This window comes from Petaurus breviceps, unplaced genomic scaffold (assembly GCF_028583685.1).
Source record: "Petaurus breviceps papuanus isolate PSGF00001 unplaced genomic scaffold, PetGlider_PUasm1.0 90792, whole genome shotgun sequence".
In the NCBI taxonomy this organism is placed as follows: Eukaryota; Metazoa; Chordata; class Mammalia; order Diprotodontia; family Petauridae; genus Petaurus; species Petaurus breviceps.
The window spans coordinates 2,244,885-2,263,778 of NW_027187347.1; the positions used below are offsets into that span (position 1 = coordinate 2,244,885).

General features: G+C 35.3%; 1 protein-coding gene and 1 non-coding gene across 36 annotated transcripts in view; one reads left to right on the plus strand and one right to left on the minus strand.

Moving 5' to 3' along the window:
* BBX (BBX high mobility group box domain containing) overlaps positions 1-18,894 on the plus strand; it is a 363,188-nt gene that overhangs the window by 160,072 nt on the left and 184,222 nt on the right. The gene's annotated exons all lie outside the window — the stretch shown is intronic.
* Positions 7,175-7,300, minus strand: LOC138147530 (U6atac minor spliceosomal RNA). The gene has a single exon (XR_011164836.1). It is a non-coding gene; the product is annotated as a U6atac minor spliceosomal RNA (small nuclear RNA).

Below are 18,894 nucleotides of genomic sequence, written 5' to 3' on the forward strand. Positions count from 1 at the left end.
TACCAGCATGCTGGATGAAACTTTCTTTAAAATTTATAAGCAGTTTAATTCAGCAAACGTTTAGCTGTCTGCAATATACAAATCACTGTTGCTCAGCTAGACATATTTCTTGATCAGCTCACCTTTCTGATGTGTATTATAGTTTATAGAGTGGAGGAATGATTAATTGATGTACATGTCATTGCCAGCCCTTCAAAAATAAGTATAGTGATTTTTCAGTTTTGGGATCATATGGGAATAAAGGTCTTTTATAAGGAACTATTATTTCAGAAAACCCCCAAACTTTCATAAATAATTGAAATCATAGTTTATGCATCTCTAGCAAGAATTGAATGTTAAAAAAGAAAAAGTTGTATTCAAAGTTTGTTTCTGAAGGCCAACTTTTATGTAAAGTTGTGCAGTCGGAGAAATGTTTTTTCTACATCCCTTACTGTTTCTGTATCTTTCCGGGTATTTTCATGTCAGTTCAAGGGTCTGATAATCTTTATAGCTCATCAACTCATCCCTCCAGCAAGACATTTACTCTGATTGACTGATAACATTTTAACATATATTCATTTTAATCTGTCATCTCAAACTGAAAATTCATTTTAAACCTCTTATCTCTAATTATGGAATGAGACTTTGATTTTAATGGAATTTTAGGCCTTGACAAACAGGTGGGGAGATTTCTTAGGGGGACCCTAAAATCACTCATGTTAGTCTGTTTTTTTTAAAAGGCTAGATTATATTTACCCCCTCATGTTTTATGTTTTTTTTCAATTAATCATTTAGTTTCCCTCTCTTCCATGTCTTCCCTCGTCCCTTTGAAAAAGGAAAAAAAAAAAAACTTTCGAATAAAATATACATAGTCAAGGAAAACGAATTTCCACGTTAGCCACATCCAGAAATGTATATCTGATTCTGTACTCTGAGTCTATCACTCTTTACTAGGTAGGAGCTGAGTAATATTCTTCATATTTAGTCATTTGGACCCTTGGTTGCTCATTGTTGAAATCAGAGTTAAGTTTTTAATATTGCTATATTTCTTTGAATACAGACATGTATTATATGAAGTTCAATATTTTGAAAAGAATGATACAGAGAGGAAACTTTAAAAGAAGGGCAGTATTGAATTCATTAGCCCTTCTAACTTGGTTGTATAAGTTCCTACTCTTAATTATGGGAAAATTAAAAATTTGAAGGTATTTAAGAGAAAAATCTCTTTGATCTTATGTCTATCTTATGTCTGGCATCATTTGGTTGAAACATCTTTAAAATGAACTGTATTACCTATCAACAGTTCCTTATTTTTTATGACAGCTAATTATTGACCCATACCAGCAATTGATATTAATAATTGAAACATTTAAAAAATAACAGAAGGACATATACAACAGATGTATATATTTTATTTTCTAAAATGTAAATGCTAAAAAAAAAAAAATTAGGTAGTTGTAAAAACTTAGTCACTAGAGGGCAGGGTAGACCTTTATTTTCCTGCTTGTTGTAAAGCAAGATGTAAAATATATGAATATACAATCAGATAAGATTTTCTGTATAGTCTTTATATTCCAATTGTCTTGTGTTTTTTTTCTGGGAAATATGCACCAGTGGTACCTTTCTGCTATTGTTAGAAATATTATTGATTTCCTCTAGAAGGAAACTACTTTTTTATATAAGGAGATCATAAGGAATAGTTCTCTGGAGAAAACATGGGTATTTACAAGAAGTAATGTATTAAAGCACGACTTGTACATGATGCACTGAGATTGGATTGCTGCGTAGAACCTTAGCAAAAAGGGAATTTGTGGAGCCAGTGAGTTTCCATTAGTTACTAAGAATTAAGACAAGTGAAGCATGCAGCAAATCTGTATCTTTGTGGCTAAAAGAAAATTTAAAAAAGGCCAGTCATCGAGACCTTGAAAACCTGAGGCAAGCCTGCCCTAATCCAAACTTAATAACCCCCTGCCCCCAAAAACATGTTAAGCAGTTGGCAAATGAATGGTCAGAAGCTTCTTTGTATATTTTGTGTCCTTTCATTTATTATCATGCTTTCTAAGAAGATCTCTATAAAAGCAATTAAGTCTTGAATCCTTTATTGATCCATGACAGTAATACAATGTAGTAAGAGAGCTTGCAGGACTGTAGAATTAGGTTCTATGAGTTTGAATTCTGGTCCAGACACTTACAAGGATGGTGACTGTGAGCAAATTATACCCTCTCTCAGTCCAAGTTTCATTATCTTGAAAACTGAGAAAATAATGCTTTGCACCACTGAGTTGTTTTGAGGAAAGGTCTCTCTCTGTAAATGTCAGATATTGAGTGTGAGTTATTAGAAGCAAAAGTTAAAACAATGGGGTGAGTGATTTTAAGAGGTGATAACATGCGATCAGCAAACTCTGTTTTTTGAAATACGTTTTAATGTTTTAAATATTTTACAGATGTCTTTAAGTTAACCACTATATGAATAAATACTACCACAAACTGTGTTTTATAAAATCTAAACTAGACCCACCTTGTGTATTCTTCCTTGTCTCTCTCTGGTTTATGTAGGAAGAGATTTCTCTAAAAGGGACCAGAGGGACCATCAAACCTCATTTTACAGACAACAAAACTAAATTACAGAGAGGTTAGCTGACTTGCCCAGGATCACACAATTAATAAGTATCTGAGGCACTTTTAGACTGCCCCTGCCCTTGAGGAGTTACAGCAATGCAATGTGAAATTGATAGTTCCCTTACCTCAACCCTCTTCTTAACCTGTTTAATGTGGATACTGGCCTTGCCAGCAGCTTCTTTTACTCCTGTTCCTTTCCCTTTGTCTTAATACAGACTTAGGTTCAGAATACCAAGAGCCCTGTGCAGGGAAACATGGAACTCACAGCAAGATAGCCAGCTTTTAGTGAGTGCAAATACTCCCAGAATGAAGGGGTTGTTAGGGAGAATTGACACAGGGCTGTCCATTGATGTCATGAATGGAGTGAGGAGGCACTCTGGGCCCTCAAAGGGAATAGAAGCACACTTTCCCAAACCGGTAAATTCCGGTGGGGTTTTTTACAGTATTCTTACTTGGGCTCAGCAAGACCAGGCATTAGAGGAAGGGAGTGTAGAGCCGGAATTTGAGAACTGGTTCTGCTGATTCATACTAGCAGAAGAAAGGAAAACTCTTAGGGAGTTGGCGACCTCTCCACAAAGTGGTAGCATGTATTCTCACCTCAGCTTCTACCTGAAAACTACGTCAGAATAGTTAAATGTAACCTTTTTTTGTTTTTTAAAGCTGGAAGTCTAAAATTTCCAGTTCTGCCTTTTTTCTGAGGTCATAGCTAGATCATGTAAATGAACTCAGCCTTTATTGAATATTAATTTTTTTTCTTTCCCCTTATATTTAAAATTAAGGTAGAGCCACACAGAAGAACATGATAGGCAAAAATACGGCAAGATAACGTATCTGTTTGCATTGCGATCTCAATGAAGAGCTAAGTGACCAGAATACAATTTTATAGTTTTGATTTTAAAAATATATATATTGGCCTCAGATACTTATTAACTTATTATATTAATTATAATTAATATGTTTAAAATATATGTCTGGTCTGGGAGGTATAACTCAACCTTCCCTCCTTTCCCCCCTCCAACATCATTTGTTCTTACATTAGATGTTCATTTTCCAAAAAGAAATAGTTTGTCAGGTTTCAGTGTATCATAATAGTAATAGTAAAAACGAGCATTAATATAGTGCTTTTTTGTAAAGCAACTATATTATTATTATTAAATTAAATATATTATTATTAAAGCAATAATAAAAAACTATTATGATCTCATTTGATCGTCAGAGCAGCCAATGAGATGATGTTTGTAAAAGTGCCTAGCAAATCTTAATGTGCTATATAAAAACAAGCAGTTTATCTGTTCACTGCAATAAAGGGCAAAAGGAAATGCTCCTCAGGCAGCCTTCACAGAGAGCTCTTTTCTACCTTCCTTCTCCTTCTATTGTTGTAGGCACCTGCCTAAGTAACCCCTGACTCACCTGGACTTGGAGGGACGTTTTACAAAGGCCTTTTCTAAATCTTTTGCTGCTCAAGGTTCCCAAGTATTTACTTTTAGCCGTTTGTTTTTATGAATTCTGCTTGGATTAAAAAAAATCCCTTTAAAGACTCGTTATTTTTGTGTTGGGACCCATGGGGTAGCAGTAGGAGTGCTGAATTTCAAGCAGTGCTGACTCTTCCACTGACTGTCCTTGAGGCAGCATAGTGGTACAAGGGATAGAGCCATGGGGCCAGGAGTCTGGGAAACTTGAGTTCATATACGAAACTTAGTATGTGACCCTGGGCAAGTCACTGTTAATGTGAGGATCAACTAAGATAATATGTATAAAGTGCCTGGAACATAGGAAATGCTTACCAGATGCTTGTTTCCTTTTTTCCCCAATTGTTTGACCTTGGACAAGTCACTTAATCTTTCTGGGCCTCAGTTTCCTCATCTGTGAAATGATGGGTAGGACCAGATGATCCTTTAAGTCTCTATTATAATACATCAGTAATTTTCACCTTGCACTTTGACTTTGACTCTAGCTTTGATTCTTTCTCTCTCTCTCCCTTCCTATATCCATTCTGTGTCTGAGTCTAGTTAATTTTACCTCCTTGTTTTATATATCTATAGATTCCCATATATTTCTATATCTATCTGTCTGTCTATCTATCTATCTGTCTGTCTGTCTATCTCTATCTCTCTATCTCTCTATCTACCTATCATATGTTAACAACTTTCTACTCTACCCTTATTTAATCTAGCAGACTTGCTTTGACTATTACAATACAACCTTAACCTCGTACCTTCAGTCTATCTCCTCAATCAGTTTTTCATGTTGTTGTCTGAGTGTACATGTCACTCCTCTATTAAAAAACCTTCAATGACTCCTTATTGCATATAAAATAAATTATTAGCTCCTAATAACCTTTGAAAAACTTACACAGTTTGCTTCAAAAATACCTAACTCTTTATACAACTTTACTATTTTGATTTCTGCACTTTTTCCTTGTCCTATCCTGTCCTGCCTACTTCCTCTTCACCACACCACTTACGTAGGTGAAATGGATTCTGTCATCCATGTGTACCTGCTGAAGTCCCTCCCGTCAAGGCTTAGTTTCTACCATGAAGCCTCCTCTGGCCTACCTACCCAAATGAAAATATAATCATCCTTATATTTCTTTTTCTTTTTAAAAATTAGGAACTTTGAGAAAGAATACTTAATATACAAAGAAGAGAAAAAATGTATATAAAACCATGAATCTCTTCTACTTTTAGATTATTTGTATTTTAAAGTATCAAATTTAATGCAGTGGTGCCAGATCGACTCTGCTTTACTCTTCCCTCCTGAAATTGTCTCTGTTCTCTTCTATATGTTTTGTTTCATTGACATTCTTTCTTTTCTCCTTTTTTTTGTAGTAACTCTTCTCTCCTCTCCTCTTCTAAATGCTCTTCCTTGTCATAAATAAGTATCCATAAGCACAAGTTTATTCACAAGTTAGTCAAAACATGTTTTTTTTTTCATTCTTCACCTACAATCCATCACCCATCTGCCAAGAGGGAGAAATAACTTCACCATCAGTCTTCCAGGGTTGACTGGTCGTTGCACTGATTAGTGATCTTAAGTCTTTCATAACCGCTTTCCTTTACAATAGTTTAGTCCAGGGGCTAGGAGCCTGTGGCATGGAGGCCATACATGACCCTCTAGGTTCTCAAGTGTGGCTCTTTGACTGAATCCAAACTCATTGTAAAAATTGTTCCCGGGTTTTGCTCACTTCACTTTGAACCAGTTCATTTAGGCCTTTACATGTTTTTCTGAATCCATGCCTTTTTCTTTATTTCTTATGGAACAGTAATATTCTATTACATTCCTCTCATAATTTGTTTAACCATTCCACATTTGATGGCACCCACTTTACTTCTGATCAAAGAAGACTGCTATAAGTATTTTTATAGCATAATAGCAGCAGTAATAACAATAGCATTTATGTAGCACTTTAAGTTTTGCAAGGCATTTTATATATGTTAATTCATTTCCTTATGGAAAGAACCTCAAAAGCCATCTTTTCAACCCCCTTCTCTTACAGATGAGGAAACTTGAGATGCAAAGTTAATGCCTTGAACAAGGTCACAGAGAAATAGTAATTGTTTTCCTCTGTATGGACTAGTACCATCCCTTCTTAAATTTGTCATGGCTGAGTAGGCTTTTCCTTTGCTATAGTGCTTTCCTTGCAGCATAGTTATTTGCATATATTGAATTAATAAATGCATATTGAAAGGGGGAAAAACCTGATATTTCAATATAACCTCTTGATTGGAGAGGTTTATCTTAAATTATCTACTTTTATAAAAAATATATATTTGGAATGTGTATTTTAGGGAGTAATTTTAAAACAGCTTTCCTTCCTCCTTTCCCAGTATAACACCTGCTATGCAATAAACTAGCAACAAGGTGAATATTCAATGCTTAGGCAACATAATGGAAAAAGAGCTGTTTTAAACTTATTTATACAAAACATATGGTATTACAAGTCCAAAACTAGAAAGAGATGGGTACTAGTATCATATCTCTAGGAAAACAGACTTACTTTCAGTTCCTCTGGAATGCAGAGGGGAAAACACTCTTTATGTTTATAAATTAGGAACAACTAGAGGAAATTACCTGACATAATAACTCTCATGATATGAGAGCATAATGTAACAGCTCTTATATTGTGTCTTTGATTAATGTAAAAGGCTTGACCTGTTAAGTAGTCTCATTAATATTTTCATTTATCAGTGATCAAAATTTCTTTTGTAATATTAATTTCTTTAGTATGTTATTAATCTAGTTTGAGACATATTTCAAAGTACTACAGAAAAAAATCTCCACCATTCTTGCTTCAGAGGAATGTTCATATTTTGTATCCTTAGAGACTGAAAAGGAGAGCCTCATAAAGTCTAATTTGTAGCAAGCATAAAGAATTATTATTTTAATAATTTTTTTAAAATTAATTTTTACATTTCTTATAGTTCTGTAGAAGATGCGAAAGATCAGTTAACATATAAATATAATATAAACTTTTCATCTGTGGGGAGCCAAGTAATTCTTTCTGTTAAAATTCTATAATGGATTTAACTTAAGAAAATATTTGTATTTGTTTTTCTTAGGAACAACCATAATAATAAACCAAACATGGTTAGATGCCAGAGAAGTGCAAATGTCTTAATTGTTTATATGTTACAAAAGGTCTATTAGATATCTTTTAGCCTTATCAAGGGGAATGCTAAGCTTCTATTGTTTCATATGTCACCATTGTGTATTATTTTAAATGCTCAATTAAGACTACTTTTTTAGATTAAAAAAAAGTTGTGTCATCTGACAAAATATCCAAACATAAGATAATTTGGGGGATGGGATTTATTCGGTTGGGGTGGCAGTCCTAGTCTTTGAGTAGTTGAACTGAGATCTGATTTGTAAATTACATAAAAAGGAGTCTTTTATTTAAAATAATTCTTAAATTCAGGTCTGTGAAAAGGAAGTTTGGGTAAAATGATAATCTCTACTTTTCTATTCCCTCTCTCTAGGAGGTAATGACTGAGAAGTGTTATATTTTGCATCTAACTAGTTAAATGCTGAATTTGTGTAGTTTGCAAAACACAATGATTAGATGTTTTGTTGAAGCAGATTTCTTATTATTATCATGGTGTTAAAACTCACATTTCAGGAAGATTGACTTGATTTTGCAGAACTGGAAAAAAATAAATCTCTTAAACACTTGCTTTTGACATAACACAGCCACACATTGCCATAGTAAGAGGACTATGTATTTTTGAGGAAGGAAACCTTATCTCTACCACAGACAGTCATGAAGATTTGGGATAAAGGTCTTTGAGCATGGGTTTTATTAGAGAAAAATCTATGAGGTTGGAGAAATGTTTTGAAGCAATGACAGAAATGTAACAAGGTGATTATAGTTTGTGATTTTGCATATTATCATCCTTGGCATTTTATAGTACCTGTAGTCGCTGTATATGTGGAAATATTATTTTAAAACATATTTTATTGAGTAATTAAATTAATTTAATCGATATATGTTGCTTTATGCATCACTAAAATTTCTCCCAGTGTCTGTCCACCTTCTCATCCCATATAACAAATATTCTTAAAGAAAAAGAAAAAAAGGAAAAAATGATCATCAAAACCAATCAATATGTTGGAAAAAACCCTGAAAATGTCAGTGTTTATTAATATTTTCCAGAGCATAGAGCTATCCACAAATGTGGAGTTTGCGTTGTCATCAGTTACCTTCCAACGGCTAAGAACCATTTTGAACACTAGCAAGTGATCTGGAACATCCAGGTTAAAATGTTCTAGATCACAGTGCCAGGGGTCAAATGGATTCTTGTTTTCACAGGATAGTTATCAAAACAGTTGCCCTAAAAAGCCAAAGTATATTTATGGACATTCTTTCTTTGACCTTTTTTTGGAGTCTCCTCAAAGGACAATTTAAGTATGTTTTTCAAATATTTTCAATTATGATGCCATAGATATTTGTTTGCTTGATATAATTTGCATTCAAATGTTTTCAAAGCCAGTTCAGTGTGTGTGTGTGTGTGTGTGTACACACTACATAATGTGTAGTTAGTTAAGATCCCAGGTTGATGAGAGTGAGACAAAGATATTTTCTCCTTCTCGGGTAACATCCTTTCTTTGATCTTTTACTTGTATTAGCTTTTCCTTTTTGCTTTTTCTGGGCATATGTGAGAGTTTAAAAAAAAAATAGAAAGGTTCTTCTTCCCTGTCCTTGAGTGGGCCCATCTCCTTTATCTTTTAGGGAGATGGGAGAAAGAGAAGAAAAAGAAAGATGGAAGGGCCACTGGAGATTTTTGCAATTTCTTCAAAGTAAGGAGAGTGAGAATCTGCCAAGTGAGAAACCAAAACACTCTATTGTTCTTTTTAATGTATAATGTTTTTCTGCTTCTATTTATATTAGAATAGTTAACAGAAATCATATACTCAAGAGTAGCCATCTGGTTTAAGGTCAAAGTAGCAGTTTCTTTTAACTGAAATTGATTTTTGTTAACTCCCTATTATGGATAAAGGTCTTTTATTAGGTACTATTTGGAACCTTATATAAAAGGATACAAGAGAGTTCCTGCTGTCACAAAATTCGGGAGATAAGATACAAATACAAATAGAGTTAAATAACTATATACAACTTAATAGTCTTACGACAAGAACAGCAGTAGGTACAAGGTGCAGTATATAATTACTGACTAATGAATGGTAAAAAAAAAATCTAAGAACAGTAGGAATTTAGAGCCTTGAAAGAGGATTTCAGCTTTGAGTGGTCAGTAAAGGCTTTAAAGAGCTGATAGATTTTGATCTAGGCCTTGAAGAATGGCGTTTCATTTAAGTGAGTAGGAGACAGTAGTGGGGATATCCCATTTACCCTCAGCTATGAAAAGAAAAAGTGGAGACCATAATAGCACCTGCCTTCTAGCATATTGATTTTGTACTAAGCATCTTACAGCTAGTGACCAAGTACAAATACAAGTACTAAATATAATATCTGTATAGTGCTTAGCACAGAACCTGGCCCATAGTGGGTACTTAAATACTTAATCCATTTCCCCATTTAGGAGGTAGGGAGAGTGGAAAGTACTGGAGTGTTTTGAGGAAATGATATGTAAACCAATTAGACTTGAGTAAGGAATTTGTGGAGGAGAAATTCAGCTGAGAAGAGATTAGGGCTAGACTTTGGAGGTCCTTAAATGACAGTCTTAAGAAGTTTAGACTTTATCCTATGATCTTTAAAGCTATATTAGGGGAGCAGCTAGGTGGCGCAGTGAAAGGAGCGCTGCTGGCCCTGGAGTCAGGAGGACCTGAGTTCAAATTCGGCCTCAGACACTTGACACACTTACTATCTGTGTGACTTTGGGCAAGTCACCAAAAAAAAAAAAGCTATATTAGGGGAAGGAAGTGTAAGAGAAACACAACGAAAGATGAGAGATACTAATAAACATGAAATTTTAAAGGCCAGACTTATTATTATAGTCATGAGGCTAGAAAGGAAGAAACAGATTTTAAAAGACATGGTGAAGTATGAATTTGTAAGCCTTTTTGGACAAGTCCTTTTACTTAACTTCTGCTAATTCCATAATTAACAGTAGTCATAAGATTGTGGATTTAGAGTCTAAACCTCTGAGGTCTAGCTCTCTCATTTTTCAGGTGAGAAAACTGAGACAATAAATGATCTGCCCAGTGTTAACTGCTGTTAAATGTCTAGGGTCTTCCTGATTGCCAAGTTCAGTGCTTTATCTACCCTGCCATTTTACTTGTCTAATCATAGGAGACTAGCTGTTAAATGGATCAGTTATATAATATCAATTCCATTTTGGCATTAATAGATACAGTGTATAATTCAGATATCCCTCAGTTGTGGTAGAGGTTCTTAGCACCTTATGCTTGGATTATTGCAGTAGTATTCTTGTTGATCTCTTTGCCGTGTTTCTCTCCTGTTACAGTTCATCTCTACTTAGCTGTCAAAGTGATCTTCCTCAAGAGCTTCTAAGTTTTATAAGGGGATATAATAAATACAGTTAACTATTATGCACAATAATTTGAAAATTTATTTAAGAGACAGAACATCAAATGCAAGATAAGGTTCAAGCATTCCTCCCCTTCTCCCCTTGCTCACGGAGGGTGGGCAATGGGGATCAAAGGAGAAATAGTATTTGGAGTATGCTCTGAAAGATGGATAAGAATTAAATAGGCATCGGGCAAGAAGGAGGACCTTCTAGTCATGGCTAATCATATAAGCACCCATGCTCCCAACGGCAACACACATCATGGGAGCAGACAATAATCCATCTATTTCAGCTAGAGCTTTTAGTACTGAACATCAGATTGGAAAGGCACAAGAGTGGCTCGTGAATGACCTTGGATACCAGCCAAAGAAAGCTCAATCTGATTCATTAGACAATATAGAGCAACTGAAGGTGTTAGAACCAAGGAGTGACTTTGTGAGATCTTTGGATGAGGAAGATCATTATTCTTTAGCCGTTTTTACTGGACATTCCCTATGCTGGTATGCTTTCTCATCTCATTTCTGCCTCCTGGATTCTCTGGCTTCCTTCAAATCCCAGCCAATCCCCCTCAGTGCTCTTACCTTCCCTCTACTGATTTTCTCTCGTCTGTGTGTAATTGTTTTCAGATTCTCTCCCTGTTAGACTGAGCTCAAGAGCAAAGACTGTCTTTTGCCTTTCCTTGTGTCCCTAGCATAGCATAGTGCCTGGCATGTGTGGGCACTTACTAAATGCTGGCTGACTGAACTGAAAGAGATAAAAAGGGGATGCTATTGCTGTAGACCAGGAGGACGGCTGAGAGAACTTGTACTGACATGGTAGGAATGGGAAGAGAGAGGAAGGGACAGATGTGATCAGTAGTACAGATACAGGATTTGGGAAGTGGTAAAACTCTCAATTTGGAGTGAGAAAACCTGGGTTCAAATCTCCTCTGTCACAGAGTAATTGTATTACCTTGGGAAAGTTACTTTACCTCAGCGGTCCTCAGTTTTGTCTTCTGTTACATATTGTGTTAGACTGCATGACCACCAGGACCCCTTTCAATTCTAAATCCAATATTCATGTAGTTTTATTAGAGAAGTGAAATGGAATAATCAAAGAGCAATAAAGTTTCAAACATTGGACTCTGGATGAATGAATAGTAGGGTTGAGGGGAGAGATTACAAGCTCTGTTTTGGACTATTTAGTTTGAAGTGCTAGCAGAATATATAGCACAGTGGATGGAGTGCCGTACTTGTACCCTGGGGAAGTCATTTAATCTCTGCCTGCCTCAGTTTCCTCATCTGTAAAATGGTTATAGTAATGGCTCCCAAGTTTGTTTGGAGGATCAAATAAAATACTATTTGTTAAAGTCTTCATAAACAATGAAACTCTGAAATGCTAGCTCTGAAGATGATGATGTCCATAAAAGGAAGTTTCCTGTAGGCACCTGGAGATTGGGGTCTGAAGTTTCTGTATTTTGAAAAGCTCTCTCCAACAGAGGCTCTTTAGAAAATGCCCTCATCTTATCATTTATAGACAAGGACTCCTCAAATATATGAAAATAGATTTATTAAATGTCTCATATCAATTTTAGTTATCCTAATCGATGATGAGAAATTATCTAATCAACCAAAGAGTAGTTGGTGTGATAAGAGGAAGAAAAAAACCCCCAAATTTCTGAAAATGAAAATTACAGTAAAATTTTATTAACCAAAACATAAGGGCCATGGAGTATTCCAGTCAAATTAAATGTTTTTCTTTGTAATTTAGTATTAACTAGAAATTCCTTTTTGTTTCAACACTCATTCCTAATCTTGTAATATACAGTAACTCATTTCTTGTCTTAATAAGTAAATATAATTGAATATCTTCAAGCGTCTCAGAATTATTGCTATGAAGATCCGTGGTTATTGTGGATATAGAAAATTTAGGAGATTTAGCAAAGTATATATGAACCTCTCAGGACACCCCATGGAATTTGTTTACTCCTACATTAGATTATTGTTGTAATTTGTCTCTTTTATGTTAAAAAGGTTTGTGCAAAATGGCACTTTTTAATTTGGGCTCCTACTTAGGGAGTAATCAGTCGTCCTAGAGCTGAAAAGAACCAGAGATGATCTAGTATAACCCTGTTTTAAAGATGAAGGGACCTGAGGTGCCAAGAGTGATTTCTGGATAAATAGGATTTTACTCTGTGCAACTGTACAGGCTATTTCCAGTGTCTTAGTGAGGCTTTAATAATAGCTTAAAACTGTGTTAAAACTTTTGGGACACCTTGTAGTTAGATTTCATTTTCATCACCAGATAGTCTCTGTGAAGACATTCTGTTTTACAAAAATCAATATAAAACAATTTCCTTTGTAGGACTCCCTATTTTCAGGAACAATTAATGATACTTGGAACATATTTTGACTGACCGATATTTTTGTTCTCGTATGTATTTTTTTTCCTCTTTGTACAACCTGCTGTTACTCAAACTGTGATTGTTTTAGTCTCACAAACACAAAGCAGCTGTCTGAAATATGTTCTTTGACTCAGCTGAGCTTCTGCAGTTTTCCAACAAAAGTTATTTGAATTCAGTAGCATAAAGAAATCAAAATAAGCATTCAGATTAGACATTCACTGCCACAGTAGTAAATTCTATATAAAATTTATCACTAAAACCCACAGTTTGTTGCCAGATTTTTTCATAGTTATGCTAATGCCTCTCATATTTTACATTATAGTCATTTTCCCATATATCTTCCTTTGATTTCTCCTCTGAGACAAAGGAAAAAAAAACCCTGCAACATAAGCAGTCAACAAAAAACATACCTAATATGTGCTTTTTTATTAACTCACTGATATTTGACAGTATATAAAACTGTAGGGTTACCTCCTCACCTCTTTATTGAGGGGAAGGAAGTGTATTTTTATCATCTTTTTTTTTTTCTGGGACTAAGATTGGTTATTCTCCTGCTGAATTTTGATAACTTCCAACTTAAATGCTACCAACTGGAATACCGTTAAAAAAAAACGATATTCTCAGGGCCAAAAGAATAAGTTGAATTTTCACTTCTGTTGCTCTACTCACTGGAGACCATCCAGTGGAACTTTCGGGTTATTCTGACTGTACTACGCCAGCATGTTCTTTAGGATTTGGGGTGGGGTGTGGGTAGGGAGGTCATGGTGGAGGGAGAAGTTCCTTTTGCTGCTCAGTGAAAATAGGTGAACAGTTGAATTCAACAAAGAAAATCAGTTCAGACCATGAAATGGACAAGACCAGGAACATATTTAGAATGATATCCCCAAAGACTTTCGAGCTGTGTAAAATAAAGTGTGAAGCGTAAAAACTGTTCACACATTTTATTAGAGTCATACGAGATTGCAAAGAGCAGTTCTGCCCATGACTGGTAGTTGTAAATATTTAGGCGGCAAAAAAAAAGTGTTGCTATCTGTGGAACTGAATGTCTATGGTGGAAGAATGATGTTAAAAGAAAAAAAAATCTTATTCTATTTAGATATTTCAGGAAACTTGCTTAGATTTCATTGGATTTGACGTCTCATCAATGTTTGTACACCCTCCAGTGGCACAGATTGCTATCCATCCCTGCCTTTTCATCTTGTGTAACTCTTAGATGTGTCTCTCTATAAATACTTCATAGGATATCTACCCAATATGCTGGAACCTTTCCCCTATGGCTCTTTATGTTAGGTTAGTGCCAGTGTAGTATACCATCTGTTACCTTTCACTCTGGCTATATCTGACTTTATTCATATGTACTGGCAAATTTCTCTTTTTTTTTTTTTCTGAAGATTCTTCTACTCAAAAATCACTGTCAGGGTATATCCAAGAATTCAGTATCTCTATAGTAGCTGCAGAGAGTAATCTTGTCTTTCTTGTTGGTTGAAAAAGCAACCACCAACTAGTGAGGAGTGATATCTCGCTTAAAAATTCATTAAGCTTTTAAGTGAGCAAAATAATTTTAATTTAAGGGAGTGGGGTCTGATGCCTGGAATGTTGAAGTGAGAGTTATCAGCAAAAAACTTTGTTGGCCAATCACTTGACCATGGGGTCTCAATCACAAAATTTTAAGCAGGAATGAATTTAGAAGTTATTTAGTAGGGACAGCTAGGTGGCACAGTGAATAGAGCACTGGCCCTGGAGTCAGGAGGACCTGAGTTCAAATCCAGTCTCAGACGCTTAACACAAAAACTAGCCTTGTGACCTTGGGCAAGTCACTTAACCTCAATTCCCCCCCCCCCCAAATCAAAAAAATATATTTAAAAAAGAAGTTATTGAGTCCACCCTTCCTCATTTTGTGCAATTGAGGAGTGAGGCCAAGAAAAGTTAAGTAACTTGCACATGTGTTATGTAGCCAATGACCTCAGGCTCCTCAGAATTAAGGCCAGATGATCCCTAAGTGTCTTTCTAGCCTCAACATAGGATTCTCTAATTTAGTGATGTAAACTGCTGAAGTACAAATTGAGTACCTGAGTGGTAGTTGGTAGTGAGATTTCGGGTTTCAGATTAGATCAATTAGAGAAACCATTTCAGGTGAGATGTTTTTAAGAAGCAATTTTGTTTTATTAATTTCTTGAGTTTTTAATTCCAGTCATTTCCTCCTAATTTTCCTTATCTTGTAACAAAGAAAACTGTTTAAACAAAACAGTTTACATTATTGTTGTGGCTGTAATGTGTAACTGTCTCCTGCTTCAGTGTACTTCACCATGTATCAGTTGTATTTCTTTCCATGTTTCTCTGAATTCCTCATACTTGCCATTTCTTTTGGCACAAGAGCTGTTTCATCCCATTCATATACCACAATTTGTTGAACTACCATTTGATAATAGGCATGCACTTTGTTTCCAACATTTTCATAACACAAAAGATTGTAGGAGGGTTTTGAATACAGTTAATAAATATTTATGAGTACCTACTATGTTCTAGGCACTGTGCCAAGAACTGGGGATAAAAAAAAAAAATAGCAAAAAATAGCCTTTGTCCTCGAGGAACTTTTAAATCTAATGAAAGCTTAGGCCATAAATGAATGGAGAGGACTGGGGGAGGGCATTCCAGAAAATAGTGGTGTATACAGCTAGAATATAAAATTTACAAAGTAGTGTGAAGATGAACAAATTTAGTTGACCAGTATTGAAATGTATGTTGCTGCCATTTTGTCTCATGTTGCTAAGAATGCAGTAATTCCTATTTAAAATATTCATACCTAGAACTTTAAATTAAAAAATAGTATTTTCCCCTTTCTGATTCCCCACTCCCTTTCCTACCCTCACTATTTCCTTTTTAACCAAGATAGCTTTCTATCCATTTAGCTGTTAATTTCTCATATATTTAAAGAATGAAAATGAGACTACTCAAGATGGAAATAATTCTTTTATGATGAATTTTAGATTTTGCAAACTCTTTCTGATAGCAAGACCTCTTTCACACTTTCCCTTTAAGAATGTTGCACTTAGTTGCACCTAATAATTAGTTGCACCTAATACTATACTCTATGAAAAACAGTGCTGTATAACTCTGGAACTTCCACTTAAAGTTAACAAATTTCTTAGAATTAAATTTGTAACATATTTCACCCTCTTTTTTAACATTCAAAATCTGCAGATTTTAAGCTGTAACATAAATAAGCCCTGTTATGGAGTAACATGACTATAAACCATAAAGATTCCTCCCACTACAAAATTCACTAAATAAGTGAACTCAGGATAGATGTAAACCAAACCATTAGTTATACCCATACGGACTCTCATTTTTGAAGGTGAAAAATCCCATAAGCAGATGTTGGATAAGCTTTAAAATTTTGTAACAATTTTGGGGGGAGTTGGTGTTTTGGTCATTCATATATCTAAAGCTTTGAAAATTCTCCAACAGAAGCCAGGCATGTTGATTCTTCCATTTCACCCTTTTTATTGATGTCAGTAAAGCCTTTGATCCAGAGTGATATGTGTTCATGTTTTCTAAAGCACAATCATCCTTAGGTTGTTGCCTCACCAGTCATCAATTTTCACAGGTTATTCCTGGCTTATGAGGGTACATCTGTACTGTTATTGATTATAAACTTTTATATTAGTTTGAAGGGCTCTTATTGGAAGTTGGTGAGATATTAGTGCTTTCAGAAGTTTTGACATTTAACCTGATTACTTTGATCATGGTGTATTGCCAAGTGTGGGGAGAGGGAGGAGAAAAGGATTACTTGACCTTGAACACATAGAATTGCTTTGACTGACTAACCCTACAACCTCTGGCAGACACTGTAATCTGGTAGGAATGCCCGATCTGTGATGCCACTTGTTTGAAGCCTTTTTCCCCCTGCTTTTTGGAGGGGGGGGAAGGTAGGGCATTTGGGGTTAACTGACTTGCCTAAGGTCACACAGCTAGTAAGTGTTCAATGTCGGAGGCTGGATTTGAACTCAGGTCCTCCTGACTCCAGGGTGGGTGCTCTATTCACTGCACCACCTAGCTGTCCCTTGAAGCCTTTTCTTATGAACAGCTCATAAAATTGTTTTGTAGAGTAGGAGCTAAAGTGAGATATCTGTATAGAAATCCTGTAATGCTATTCATTTGCAACCTAGAAAGAATCCATTTTATGGTTGACCTCTCCATCATTTCTTGCCCTCAATTTATTTCTGCCATCAGATCAGCCCTTTAATTTGCAATGTTTATATACATGTGCAATGAATAATTTCCATGAAATATACATGGATGTGTGTTCCTTAAAAATTAACAAATATAAAAATATGCATATATGTAAACAAATATAAAATAGTAATAATTATTTAGTGAGAAGTTGCTAAGGTTTTAAGAAGGGAAAAGATAATCATAACCACTGTCAGAAGTACCATATTTTAAATGTGAGAGGGTAATTCAAATCTTAGGGTTGGGCAAGTGAAACACAAGCTGATTAAATGTGAATGACTATGTGTGTGCATTCCTGTGTTGGTAAATTTCTGAGTATTGCTATAAATCAGCAGCTCCTAGCTTTACAACAACAAACACCTAGGGGAAAATTGTAAACTCATGAATGAATGAATGGAATGGCTCTAGACAGCCTCATTAATTGCCAAAATAAACTTTGGGAAAATAGTGGTAGAAGGCAAGAAACCTCCTCCCTCCTTTCCTGAAGAGGTGATGAAATTTTTCTAAAGGCCACCAACTTCCTCAGTCAGTTTGACGCCTGCCTACCCTGTTTACTGGACTCTCAGATTCTTACCCAATCCAAGACATCAAGATTACTAACACTGTATTTTGCAGAAGCTTTTTGTAGATTTCACTCTTGACAACTTCCATTCAATTTTCTTCAACACCTGTATAAACAGTATGGTGCCAAAAGTATATATACTTAGTGTTCTAAAAATCATAGTGTAGTTTTGAGCTTTAATAACTTAGAGGTCATTAAAGCTTTAATAGCTTAGAACTATAGTAAGACTTTTGAACACTCTTTATGTATTCAAGTATATAAGTCTCCTCAGCTAGAATTTTTCTTTCCACCTTCGGGTTCCTCATAGCACTTTATTTGAACCTCTCCTTTGCCCCATTTTAAAGATATTTATCTGTGTCCATGCCCCATCCCCCCCTGCTAGATTTTAAGTGCCTTTATGTCAATAAGAATTTAAGTGCCTTTATGTCAATAACTATCTTGTTTCATATTTGTATTCCTAGTTCCTTGCAAATAGTAGGCACTTAGTACATTTATATCACTATAAGAATATAGTATATTACATTAATCATATATAGTACAGATAGATAGGTAGGTAGACAGATAAATAGAGAGGTAGATACATACATACATACATAGATTAATAGATGGATGGATAGATAGATTTGCAGCTAGGTGGCACAGTGGATAGTACTGGGCTGGGAGTTAGAAAGACTCATTTTCCTGAGTTCAAATCTAGCCACAGACACTTACTAACTGTGTGACCCTGGGTAAGTCATTTAACCCTGTTTGTCTCAGTTTCCTTATTTGTAAAATGAGCTGGAGAAGGAAATGGCAAACCATTCCAGTATCTTTAGCAAGAAAACCCCATGGACTTTGTCCATGGGGGTCACATAGAGTCAGACACAATTGGTCAGCTAAATACATTTTCAATGAAGGGAGATTGAAAATCTGGAGAAGAATGAAGACATGTGATAGAATGGAAAAAAACAAACCAACAACTGAATTAGCCTGGTTCTACCATTAATTATCTGTGTCACATTAGGCAAGTTAGGTAACCTCCTTAGATCTCAGTTGCCTCATGAATTGAACTACATGATCAGAAAGGTAGATTCCCACTCAGCATTGTAGATCCCTATGATCAGTGTAAAGATAAAACTTGTTTAAAGGAAGACATT